This window comes from Schistocerca piceifrons, chromosome 7 (genome assembly GCF_021461385.2).
Source record: "Schistocerca piceifrons isolate TAMUIC-IGC-003096 chromosome 7, iqSchPice1.1, whole genome shotgun sequence".
NCBI classification, from domain to species: Eukaryota; Metazoa; Arthropoda; class Insecta; order Orthoptera; family Acrididae; genus Schistocerca; species Schistocerca piceifrons.
The window spans coordinates 259,149,014-259,161,773 of record NC_060144.1 but is presented as its reverse complement, the minus strand read 5'-3'; the positions used below and the strand labels follow the sequence as shown (position 1 = coordinate 259,161,773).

The window sequence follows — 12,760 nt, the reverse complement described above, 5'->3', positions numbered from 1 at the left end:
CCTTTAAGTTTTCCTGAGCTTTTGCAAGTTGCGTAACCGAATCGGTAGATGCAACTGAGTCAAATTTAGCCCACAAGGTATCATGATTTTCATGAACAATGGTTTGCAGCTCTTTTATGGCTGCTTCGTGATTCTGTAATGCATTTTCATGCCGCGAAAAAATAGGTTGAAAATGCTCACAAATTTGTGTTTTTACGTCATTACAGACTTTTTGACATTTCGATTCAATGTTATGTAACTCAGTAGTTAAATCTTCACGCGTTTGTTCAAGAGTTTGTTCCAATGAGTCTAACTTTTGAAGCTGTTGCTGTGTTTGTCTCTGGTGTTGTTCCATTGTGTCTAACTTTTTAAGATTTTGTTCCATTGTGTCTAACTTCTGAAGATTTTGTCCCATCTGTCTCTGATTTTGTTCCATTTGTTGCATTAATTGCAATAGTAATGTATTAGTGTCTGGAATCTGTTTCTCTATGCTTTTTGGCAGTGCATTTTCACCGGCAACATTCACATTTTGACAAGCAGAAAATGTGTCTTGACTCATTTGAGAAAAAGGTGGGGACCCAAAACCTGAATCTACAGTATTTGCGAAATTGTGTCCTGTCATTTCGGATTCCTGAGGCGAGCTGTTGCCGACCGATCGATCGATAATGCTTCCCTCTTCACTAATTGTTTCACTGTCCACGCCATTGTTTGCCGCCCGCTCCATTTCCCTATGCACAATTACCAAATTACTACTTTGAACATCAGTTAATTCATTACTCGGTGGCGCCAACACACTGCTTTCATTTTCACTGCCATTTCTCAATTTACTTTGGAGCCTAGTATTACGTTTTTCACACGCCATTATTGTCACAATATTTCACACGATAACACAGAAAATCACAATTTGAATAGCAAAAATAAGAGAACACATTAATATAGCACTGAAAATAATATCTAGTTAATTGCAGCTGCGAAATACTTGGTGCAAATCTACATGCATGCCACAACTGTTTTACAGTACAACAATGAAAGACTGCAACTACAAAGGAGATTCTCTCTACAATTACGCGCTAGCAATAAACAAAAGCTACACTAAATACACAAATTACAAGAAAAAATCAGAAGATTCCAGTGAGGTATCCTAGGCTAAGGGTCGACATATGAAACGTCCCCTTAGAACAATTGTACAAGACTGTGCTTAACCTGACACACAATATTTTGTTAGCGCAACGCAATCTGACTTTCAAAATTCCCTACAAAAGAATGGCCCTGACAAACATTAAACTATACCTTTCACAAATCACTTACCTCACAAAAATCTTCGCTGCTCAAGCTACTGCAATACAGCGAGCGCCACTACTGCCAGCTAAATAAAAGATTCAAACTACTGAAGGCACTAACTACTGATAGGGGTAGTTAGCAAATGAAAGATATTAATAGAGAGCAAACAATGTATTTACCTTAATATCATCACAAATCATAATATATATATATCAGTTCATGACAAACTGCAAACCTCCGCCATCTCTCTCCCCACATCCACCACTGCTGGCGGCTCACCTCCAACTGCGCAACGCTACGCGCTTTTCACAGCCAGCTGCCTAACACTACAATGGCAGACAACAATGCAAACTAGCCACAGACTGCACACAGCACAACCAGTGATTTTCATATTGAGCGCTACGTAACGTTGGCAATAAGAAAAAATAAACAGCCTACTTACATAGAGAAAACATAAACAGCCTACTTACAATATATACACTGATTTTAAAACTTTTTAAAGGGAAATGGAAATTTTGAGATAAACCATGGATGCCTTTATTCATTGTTAGTTAAAACCAGTAATAATAAAAGGTAAAATGAAATACAACAAGCGAACATTTAAAACATGTTGCCGAAACAGTGATATGTAAAAGAAGCACTTTCCTGTCACTAGAAATTGAAAGGACCTGCCACGGGATAGCGCAGTTTTTGATGGGGAAAATGTTGGTCGGTGAAGAGGGTAGGAATGTGGTGCTATAAGGATGGAGGGCTCATGCTTTGCAGCGATGGGGTAAGAGTGGCAGTTGGGATAGGAGAGGGGGTGGAGTAAATGGGAAATTGGAGACACTAATAGTTGTTGGGAAGAAGGGGGTGGGGAAAGAAATGTTAAAGGGAAAGAAAAGGGAAAAGATACGTGGAGATGGACGGCAGAGGAAGCCCTGACACGATGTGTTGGGTGGGGTGGTCCTATAGCTGATATGAAGGGTAAATGTTGCGATGGACTTCATCATCTGGGAGGGTGAGATGGGGTTTCTTTGAGAGAGCGTGTGGATGGTGTTTAAGTGGAGGGTCGTGGACTGTGTTGGTAAAGATGCGGCACTGTATGAAGATTGTAAAGTACAGAGAAAAGGATAGGATCATTGAAATCAAGTTTGCGGATGGTGTAGATTGTTCGGAGGTGATCAATATGAGTGAGGAGAGGCGGGAACGTGGTGAATTGGTAACGGATCCTTGTGGAGGAAGGTAAACGGATGCGGAAAGCGAGGTGGAGAGGATGGCGTTTGAGTGTCTGGACGGACATATAGAACTTGGGACGGGTGGATATCCATTCAGCATTTGCGTAGCAAAGAATGGGGCGGATTAGAGATTTGTACGTGTGAAGAACAGTGAACGGGTGCAGTCCTCGTGTTCAGACATTTAGTAGTTTTTGACTATTGTGGGCTTTCTGTTGGATGGTTAGTAGGTGGAGTTTCCACGTTACTTGCCAGTCGAAGGTTAGTCTAAGGTATTTTAGTGTGTTAGTTAAACTGGGACGGTCAAAAACGGTGAGGTAAAAGTCATGGAGACGGAAGGTGCAGGTAGTGCGTTCTGTAATTATTGCCTGGGTTTTGGTGGGGTTAATCTTAAGGAGTCATTGGTTGCACCAGGAGGTAAAGTGAGTGATGTGGATTTGGAGGGATCGTTAGGATTTCTGGAGTGTATGATAGAGGGCGAGGAAAGTGGCGTTACCATCATACTGAAAAAGGTGGATGGGAGCAGGTGTTTTCGTCATACCAGCAGGGTACAAGAAGTGAAGGAGGGGAGAGAGAACGGAACCTTGCGGCACTCATGCAGTGGATGGAAGGTACGGGAATGGGTGTTGTTACTATGGACATAGGATAGGCGATTGGAAAGGATGGATGCAATAAGGCGGACATAGTTGATGGGACTCTGGAGTTCGAACAGAAGACCGGAATGCCATACACGGTGGTATACTTTCTCTATGTGAAGGGAGACAAAGGTGGCGGATTTACGGTTGTTGAGCTGTTGGAATAGGAAGTGGGTGAGGTTCAGGAGTTGATCATTAGCAAAGAAGAAGGGACGGAAGCCACGCTGGGCAATAGGAAGCAGATGATGCTGGTGCAGATGACGGTGGATGCGACGGGAGAGGAGGGATTCATAGACCTTAAACATACTACAAAATAAACGTCTAAAATACTTAATACTTTAGACACTGAAATGGCGTACATGGAATAAAACTGGTACTTACGTAAATTACATGACGTTAAAATTGTAAACAAACATGATGATCTAAGAAGATCAAGTCACACAGCAGAAAATGTAGTCTACATGGGAACAGTAAAAATTGTAACACAGGTACAACTTGTTAAAAGAAAAGACTTTGGACCGAACGTGTGGCAACTAACTGCGATGCCAAGTAAACGTGGTGTAGAGTGCGCCACTTACTGAGCGCTAATAGCTTGATAAACGCTCAACCGTATAAAATACGCATCTGTTACAGTAAGACACCAGTATGATACATATTTAGATGTTTTAAACAGAGTGAACTGTGTGTAGTATAAAAGAAAGGCTGTATAAAAGACACAAAAAATAATATTTATAAAAATGACTACGACAACAGGTAGCATAAACTGAAAGAGTTGTTAATTACAAATATCAGTTGAGAATAAAGGACATACTATAGTAGTAGTTTATCAAGTTGTTACAATATGCTAGAAAGGGGGAATATGCTTCACATAAAATCTGCGAACAGAATTGGTACTGAAACCTAGTCCAGCTTTTTACAATACACTTATGCAATCGGTTGGCTGTATATCTTATTTATTGAAATCATTCAGAGCATACAATTATCATTTGAAAATGTACAGTAAGATAATAATCGGCCTCACTATTCATGGAGGAAAGACGTACCCTACTGCAGAATGCATATATGTATCTTAACAACAGAATCAGGCGCCATACATCCGCACACAACGTAGCTGCTACTCGACTTGAATATATCACCAGTCCAAAAGGTTCCGTCATTGATTCTATTCCTGGTGTATAAGCGACGTTAACGCAGTAACTACGGTGGCATCTTCAACTGACAACAGTAAACAAGAGATGTGCATTCTACTAGTGAGGTGTGAGGAGGCAGTGTTTAGTAGTGGACGTGCCGTCGTGGTGCCTTACGTCATAAATCGCACTGTCGTAAGTCGCAATGGAGCAGCATCCCTAAATCAAGTGTTCAAGACATTCTCCAGAACGCAAAGAGCAAAAATACACACGAAGGATAAACGCTTTGACGACATAACGGACGTTCAAGCCAGTGTGACGCATGAGTTGAACAATATCCGAAAGAGAGCTTCTCTGAAAAGTTCACATGGTTGTACAAATTTTCTGAGAGTTGCACTCTAGTGCGGAGAGGCTACGTAGAACACCTGATCAGTAAAACCACCACCTTAATCTTTTCTGCTTTTTATTAATCCAGTCTCGAAACTTTTTGGACTGACGGTGCATGTTTTTTCCAGTAATTTCCGCTGGCTCTGCGTAAAAAAAATTTCTTATTGCTATGACTTTCTCGTATACGGCAAGTTTATCACGACTGTACTGCCAATGAAATACTTTCCTTCCGAGCCCCGACAGCGTCCCGTGACAGGAGGTACGTGCAACAGTAGGCGGAAGCTTCCTGGACTTGCAGCATCGCGCATATTGTCTCATTTCCTGCAACCACGTCATCTCTGTTACGGAGACATTACCACTCACATACTGTTGTCACACAGGTAAATGAAAAATTATTTCTGGCACCTGCTTTAAAAAGTATCTCTCGCTCTAGCAAAATAATTTTTCAAGTTCAGCCATTTTTATTTACCAAAATTTATTGTGCACGGCGCGTTATGGCATTATGCTGTTTTCATTAGGTGTTTCACGGCCTGTATTGTTAGTGTACTTGCCGTCTTAGCAAATGTCAGGTTTTATCTTAGTAGTTACGAATATCCGAAATGTAAACAATAGTATGTGAAAGTGTGAAATGACGGAGTTGGTTGTTCTTGTGCTGTATGTACCGGACAAGGATTTATTCAGCAACAACGTAAGTATAGATATAACTGAGGTTATCTAAATATGTAACACTCTTAATGGTTCACACAAAAGTACAATGTGTCCGTGATTTAAGTTCCAGTTTCAGAACGCCATTGCCGGCCGCGGTGGCCGTGCGGTTCTAGGTGCTCCAGTCCGGAGCCGCGCTGCTGCTACGGTCGCAGGTTAGAATCCTGCCTCGGGCATGGGTGTGTGTGTGATGTCCTTAGGTTAGTTAGGTTTAATTAGTTCTAAGTTCTAGGGGACTGATGACCGCAGCAGTTGAGTCCCATAGTGCTCAGAGCCATTTGAACCATTTTTTTCAGAACGCCATAGAAAGAGAACCACTGCTCATAATGACGTAAAATTTGAACAGCATGTTATTGACGAAGGGATAAACGTCATGAAAAAAAACAATTTTACCTTTAGATGTCGCTGTAAGCGTTTGAACGTAAATGGGGTCGACTACAAATGACAGATGAATAGCAATATGAACGCTATGGTTTGACTTGCACATTATACCATCCGTACTGTTCAATGTGCATGACTGCACAAGTTCAGTAGGCACAATTGTAGCACTGTTAGTGAGGTAAGCCCATCCATCACGGCATGGTTGTACCGCATCTGATGCGCCATCTTGCATAAAAATGATCTTACATACACACTCACGCTGTTGAAGGGTTGGAATAACGTTGGTTCGAAAAAAAAAAAAAAAAAGCGCTCACAGCATTTACCACTGGTGGTACAGGTCATAGGAGCCGCAGACCTCACGTCTTCGAATAAATACGGTTCCACGACAAACGACGACGTCAACCCGCACCACAAAGTCAAAAAATGGTTCAAATGGCTTTGAGCACTATGGAACTTAACATCTGAGGTCATCAGTTCCCTAGACTTAGAGCTACCTAAACCTAACTAACCTAAGGACATCACACTCATCCATGCCCGAGGCAGGATTCGAACCTGCAACCATAGCAGCAGCGCGGTTCCGGACTTAAGCGCCTAGAATCGCTCGGCCACAGCGGCCGGCACAAAGTCACCTTTGCAGAATGTAGTGGTACCGGTTGATGAGCGTGCAGATTATCCGTTGCCCATATTCTGTAATTCTGTGTATTGACATGTCCTTGGAGATGGAAATGGGCTTCCTCTGTCCACAGAGTGCTTTATGGTCATTCATTGTCTACTTCCAAGCGAGCAAAAAATTCCAGATCGAACATTTGTCTTGCTGGCACGTCAGCAATAAGCAACTTCTGAACATGGGTGGTTTTGTATGGATAGCAATGCAAGATGTTTCGTAGGATTTTATACACTGTGCTCGTAGGCATGTCTGACGTTCGGGTAATTCCACGTGCACTGCAAGCTTGCACACCACCGCTCTAACCGCCCTGAAATGCGTGGCCACGTCTTCGACAGAAGTCGGATCAACTGTTTTCGTCTCTCTGCTACGTAGCACTTCAAAAGAATCCGTCTTTTCGAATTTTGTAACCATTTTCTCCAGACCCTTAGCAGACATCGGACCAACTTCTTTTTTCATACTCTTGAGTGTCCGGAACTTCTGCGGGGTTACTGACGCAGTATCACCGTAATTGTTGGTTCAAATGGCTCTGAGCACTACGGGACTTAACATCTGTGGTCATCAGTCCCCTAGAACTTAGAACTACTTAAACCTAACTAACCTAACGACATCACACACATCCATGCCCGAGGCAGGATTCGAACCTGCGACCGTAGCAGTCGCGCGGTTCCGGACTGAGCGCCTAGAACCGCTAGACCACCGCGGCCGGCCATCGTAATTGTAAAAGGGCTTTCCCAGTAGCGTGCGATCCTTCATGGAGCTAGTCATGTTGGGCGTTTTGGACTCAAAATGAGGAAGTGCCGTGTGCCGTGCGTCTGTTACTGTGCATATTCTGTCACTTACAGCTTTATCTGTTGGTCAAATTTTCTTTAATCTTTTTTCTTCGATGATGTTTCCCCCTACGTGAAAAATATGCTGTTCAAATATGACGTCATTCCGAGCAGTGGTTCTCTTTCTACAGCGTTTTGAAATAAAAACTTTAATTACGGCCGCCCTGTAAATAAATCTTTCTGGACAGTGACAAATTTCTGTGTACTGCTTCATTAGCACATTAAGCAAACAGACATTATCACAGTTTTAAAAAATCTATAATTAAAAATTTCTGTATGTGTAACTGTATGGCACCTGATGACGCCAGCGTGCTGCCGAAACGTGTCGTGCAGATAAATATTGCTAAATTAAAGTGACTGTAGATGTAAAATCGTTTCATAAATTTTGTAATACAGTCATAGATCTTAAAAAAGCGTGGATTAATTTCAGTTTGAAATCTGGTTTTCCTGATGTGTAATAACCAGGTAAGGCCGGCCGAAGTGGCCGAGCGGTTAAAGGCGCTACAGTCTGGAACCGCACGACCGCTACGGTCGCAGGTTCGAATCCTGCCTCGGGCATGGATGTGTGTGATGTCCTTAGGTTAGTTAGGTTTAAGTAGTTCTAAGTTCTAGGGGACTTATGACCACAGCAGTTGAGTCCCATAGTGTTCAGAACCATTTTTTTGAATAACCAGGTAAACAAATAATAATTTCAGTATGTAAACCTGCTCAAAAGAATTAGTGGAACGTGACTCGGGGCGTCTCCCGTACTCCACTGAGCAATAACTTAAGAGTGGGTATTTTACCAAATTATACCTTTTCATTCACAGATTACGTACACAACAAACCATGTAATTTCTTAGATTTTTCTGGCGCTGCGCTGTTATTGTTAATGCAGCGCCAAAACGAATACCTGACGACTAAGGAACGCTTCAACGCCAGAAAATATCATTTTACAACGTGAGCTAATCAACGTAGCTGCCTCTAATGCGTGACACCACGTGGTACTGTTTATCCACGGTGTGGCAACAGGCACGCTTTACCAACCGAACTGCTGGCGGCTTGTATGGGAAAGTCGGCTCACCGTTGATGTTACCCGGCCAACGGGGTCATGTCACCTTCGGTGAATATAGCGTCCCCAGTGCTATATTGCGAAAAGACTTAAAAAACAGTATTTATAAAGAAGAGACATTAAAAAATTGAATAATATATTTTTATCATGTAGCCGTAAAATAATAATTTCTCTGTGCAGGTTTAGATTGCAAAAAAATAATTTATGACAAAATGATCTAAAGAGACGACAAGATACGCTCTTTTGTTAATTTTTTAGTCGACTTCACTTCCTCTTTTGTCTTGAGTGTGTATAGACAGACATCTTTCGAGTGCTGACAAACGTAAGCATATTTGTATGAGTTAAGCAGATAATATATTAATTGAATATTATTGTGCACTTTTAATTTGTAAGAGGTGATCCCGATTTCATGTCCGCCTTCCTTGAATTAACCTACATTCAAGTAATTTACAGTTCAACAATCGCAGCGGCCGATGCAGCCAACGACGCCATTACGTGGCGATATTAACTTATGAAAAATTAGCCGAAGCGGAAAACTCGCCCGCTATTAACATAATATTAATTTTTCTCCACAGCCGCACGAAGTTGCAGAAATACGTAGCTTTGAGATTCTTATTTTCAGTACCATAGCCGAGACCCAGAGCCAGGACTCCGACTACAATACAATGGTTAACGGAGGTAAGAAAAATAGTCTCGCGCGTGTGTGGGCCGCAATTGTAATTAATAACTAAAGATCTTTTGCTTTAAAGTGAACTGACTAGCCGAGGAAATTAATATGAAAAGTTTACTACACTGTTCAGCTTGTATGCTCATGTTTTAAGCTGCAGCGAGTCTAACATTCATTAACGTAACAAATAATTTGAGATTAATATTGTTAAAAAGGAGAACTTCAGGAAAGCATTTAATTGTAAAATCAAAATTAAATGAAATATCATTTTTATTAAGGCCCACCACGTAAGTCGGCAACAATCAAAAAATAATAATATATTAAATTACGACGGCCGACGGACGCGAGATGAGCCAAACGTCAAAAGTCGCAACTAATTTTAAACGCCCAATAATCGGACACAGCGACTCGTGTAGCCCTTCTGAGATAGTCTTGCAGTGTTCTGGTAGTATGTATATACCACCGCAACGCAGAGATGGCCGGTCCCAGAAAGCACAGTGACGAGCTCACGGAGTTGGGGCGGAATGACTTGTTATCCTACTGTCTGGTAGGAGGTCGTAACGATACAGATCGTGGATAATTATTTCTTCGTCAGGATGTTCACTTTCTCAAACGCACATAAAGAACAATCTTTACGAAACACTGATCGCCCGGACTCCTAGCAATAGATACAATAGAGTCGGATGAGCGCTAGTGTGGCTTTAGTAGACGGATTTAAAACTGTGGTGTTAATACGAAGGTTAACAACGTAAATAACGGAAGGCTTATAATTTCCTCTCGAAAGATTTGTAAGTTATAGAGGGTTATAAATAATTTTGGTGAATTCGTTTTGAAGTGAACTCGTAACCCATTTAACTGGCCGTAACGAGCAACGTAACATACGAGGGTTATTCGGAAACTTAGGAACGGTCGGTCGCTAAATGGAAACCACAGTGAAAATCGGATGAAGTTTTGCACAGGTGTGCTGGGCAGTGTCTCTAGTATGCCCGTCGATCGCGTCACGTCGTTCTTTTTAGTTCTGAGCACACAGGGAGCCCATAAAGATATCTAGAACGAAAGTGTCTCCCGCTAAGTACGAGGACCTGGTGAGAAATTTCGCCTGAAGCTATGCAGCCAACATTACAGAACTGTCGTGTGATTTCTTCTTCAAGACAATTCCCAGCTGCATTCTTCAGGGGCAATGAAGATGCTCCTGCATCGTTTTCAATTGGAAATGTTTGACTACCCACAATACAGCGAGTAATTGTCTCCCTCTGAGTTTCATCTCTGCTCACATGAGCCGCTGGCTATGAAGACATTTTGGCACAGACAACGAGCTGTAGGCCAGCGTAGAGAATTGGCGGAAAGCACTGGCGGCTGACTTCCATAGCGAAGGTATTGGAAGTTTGGTACAACGCTACGACAAACGTCTAAGTCGGATCGGCAACTGTGAAGATAAGTAGCTGGAAGTTGTAGCTAACTGTTGCAAATAAAACAGTTTTGATTTTCACTATTGTTTCCATTTCGCGACCCATCGTTGTTTACATTCCGACTAGCCCTCGTATATCAGCATGTCGGTCGATAGGGAAAAACTGGTAGTAGGAAGCGGGAGAGTGACGACAGTAGTAATGCTGAGATGACAGGAAAGTGGAATTAACACAGTAGAGCAATTAAAGCAGTCGTACAGTTAAACACTGAATATGAAGTGATATCGAAGTTGAGGTCTTTAGCGTGACGTACGATCTGAAACAGGATTCCGGTTATCCAACTAGTTAATACAGGTAATACTGATGGCAATGGGAATTACATGCACCGTTAAAGTAGAAGTTGTGACAGTAGTAGATGTTGTGTTACTTCTATCCCGATCGCTAGTTCAAAATCTCTGTGAAATCTTATGGGACTTAACTGCTAAGGTCATCAGTCCCTAATCTTAGACACTACTTAACCTAAATTATTCTAAGGACAAACACACACACACATACACTCATGCCCGAGGGAGAACTCGAACCTCCTCCGGGACCAGCCGCAAATCGCTAGTTGGGTATTAATCATCACCAGATTGTTCGTTACTAACCGCTACGATTTTCCTCATGATCGTGAACCAAGTACTACTTGTTATGGCCGTAGTTTACGAGGTAGCTTAATACATTATACATATACGAAATAAATAAAATATTCACGCATTTATTTACAATATGCACAAGTTGAAAGATTGCTTGTGCATCACTATGAATGCTATGAGTCCTTCAGCAGTGCTGTGATAGGTCATCTTCTGAATTGTCCTTCATACATACTGGTTCACTAGTTAGCGTTTACAAAATACAATACTGTCATTGGCTATCTGCTAAGATTAGTAGCATCGTACTGTAACGATGTATTCTGACTGCAATTTTCCGAGATCTGGGAGCGGCGGTCAGTGTGCGGCGTCTTAAAAAGGACTTGCCGAGGGAACGGTTGAAAGCAGACAGTACTGCGATCACGACGTCTTCTGGTGGCGTCCACGGTGCCACGTATAGGAGCCAGGGAGTGCTGTAGAGACCGGAACTTGCGGTGTCGAAAAAAAAAATGGCTCTAAGCACTATGGGACTTAACATCTGAGGTCATCAGTCCCCTAGACATAGAACTACTTAAACCTAGCTAAGGTCATCACACACATCCACGCCCAAAGCTGGATTCGAACCTGCGACCGTAGCAGCAGCGCGGTTCCGGACTGAAGCGCCCACAACCCCTCGGCCACAGCGGCCGGCTTGCGGTGTCGCGCTGGCGTCCTGTTTTAATGTTTTCAATGGCGACGGTGTCTGTGTTTATGCAGTAACAGCATTTATTACAATCCAATGTCCTTCAGACATGCAGGTATGTCTGAAGGAACAGACACTATCTTTAACTATTTGCATCTGTGGAAATCATGAAATGGATTCACATATTGTGAATTTGTATTAGCGTCAACTACTTGCGACAAATGAAAACTTGTGCCGGAGAGAGACTTGGACTCGAATTTCCCGCTTGACACGAGCGATCGCCTTAACAACTACGGTTGTCTGAACACGCCCCCAGAGCTGGTCGAAACCACCATATGTCACACAGTCTCAGTCCAAATGCTTGTACATTCGTGAAACTATGTATAGAAAGACAAATGTTATTTTTTTATATTGTCTTTTAAGCCATAAATGTATCAGACATGCACAGGTGTCTGAGGGACACTGTGTTGTAATAAATTCAGTTACTGCACAGCCACAGACACTGTCACCATTAATAATAAAATCACGCCTGACGGCGCTAAAATGACAATACAAAAAATAAAATTGGTCTTCCTATGCTTACTTTCAAGAACGTGCAAGCATTTGGATTGTTATGTAAAATGAAGGAGGAGAGGGCAGAAAGGAAAGGAATTACTGATACCAGCTGTATCAATAGTGTGTGCAGCATCAGTGGCGACAAATGAAAGAGTGCGTCAGACCGGGATTCGAGCCCGGTGTCTCGTGCTTAGTGGGCAGCTGTGTTAACCATTGCACCATACGGACACAGTGGCTATCGCGACTACAAGGGCTACCTTGGCACACCTCTTTGCCTACCCACATTCCCACCTAGAGCCACCCATTTGCAGCTCCTGTCCACGTCCCCCATGCTCGCAACTATGAGATTCGCGCAGGAAGTAGGACGTAATTGTGCATCCGCACTGAATGTGGTGAATCATTGCCCATCGAGGCCAATCAGTTATATGGTTAGTTTCACGTGGGTCGGCCGAGAGGCGTGCCGACACTGTCCGGTGTAATTGCGATGAACACTGTGTCCGGGTGGAGCAGTGGTTAACGCAAATGCCTAGTAGGCACAGGAGATCCTGGGCCCGAATCCCGGTCTGA

At 42.6% G+C, this 12,760-nt stretch overlaps 1 protein-coding gene across 1 annotated transcript in view; it reads right to left on the bottom strand.

Annotated features, from left to right (window-relative positions):
• Positions 1 to 12,760, bottom strand: part of LOC124805612 — a 359,950-nt gene that overhangs the window by 124,159 nt on the left and 223,031 nt on the right. The gene's annotated exons all lie outside the window — the stretch shown is intronic.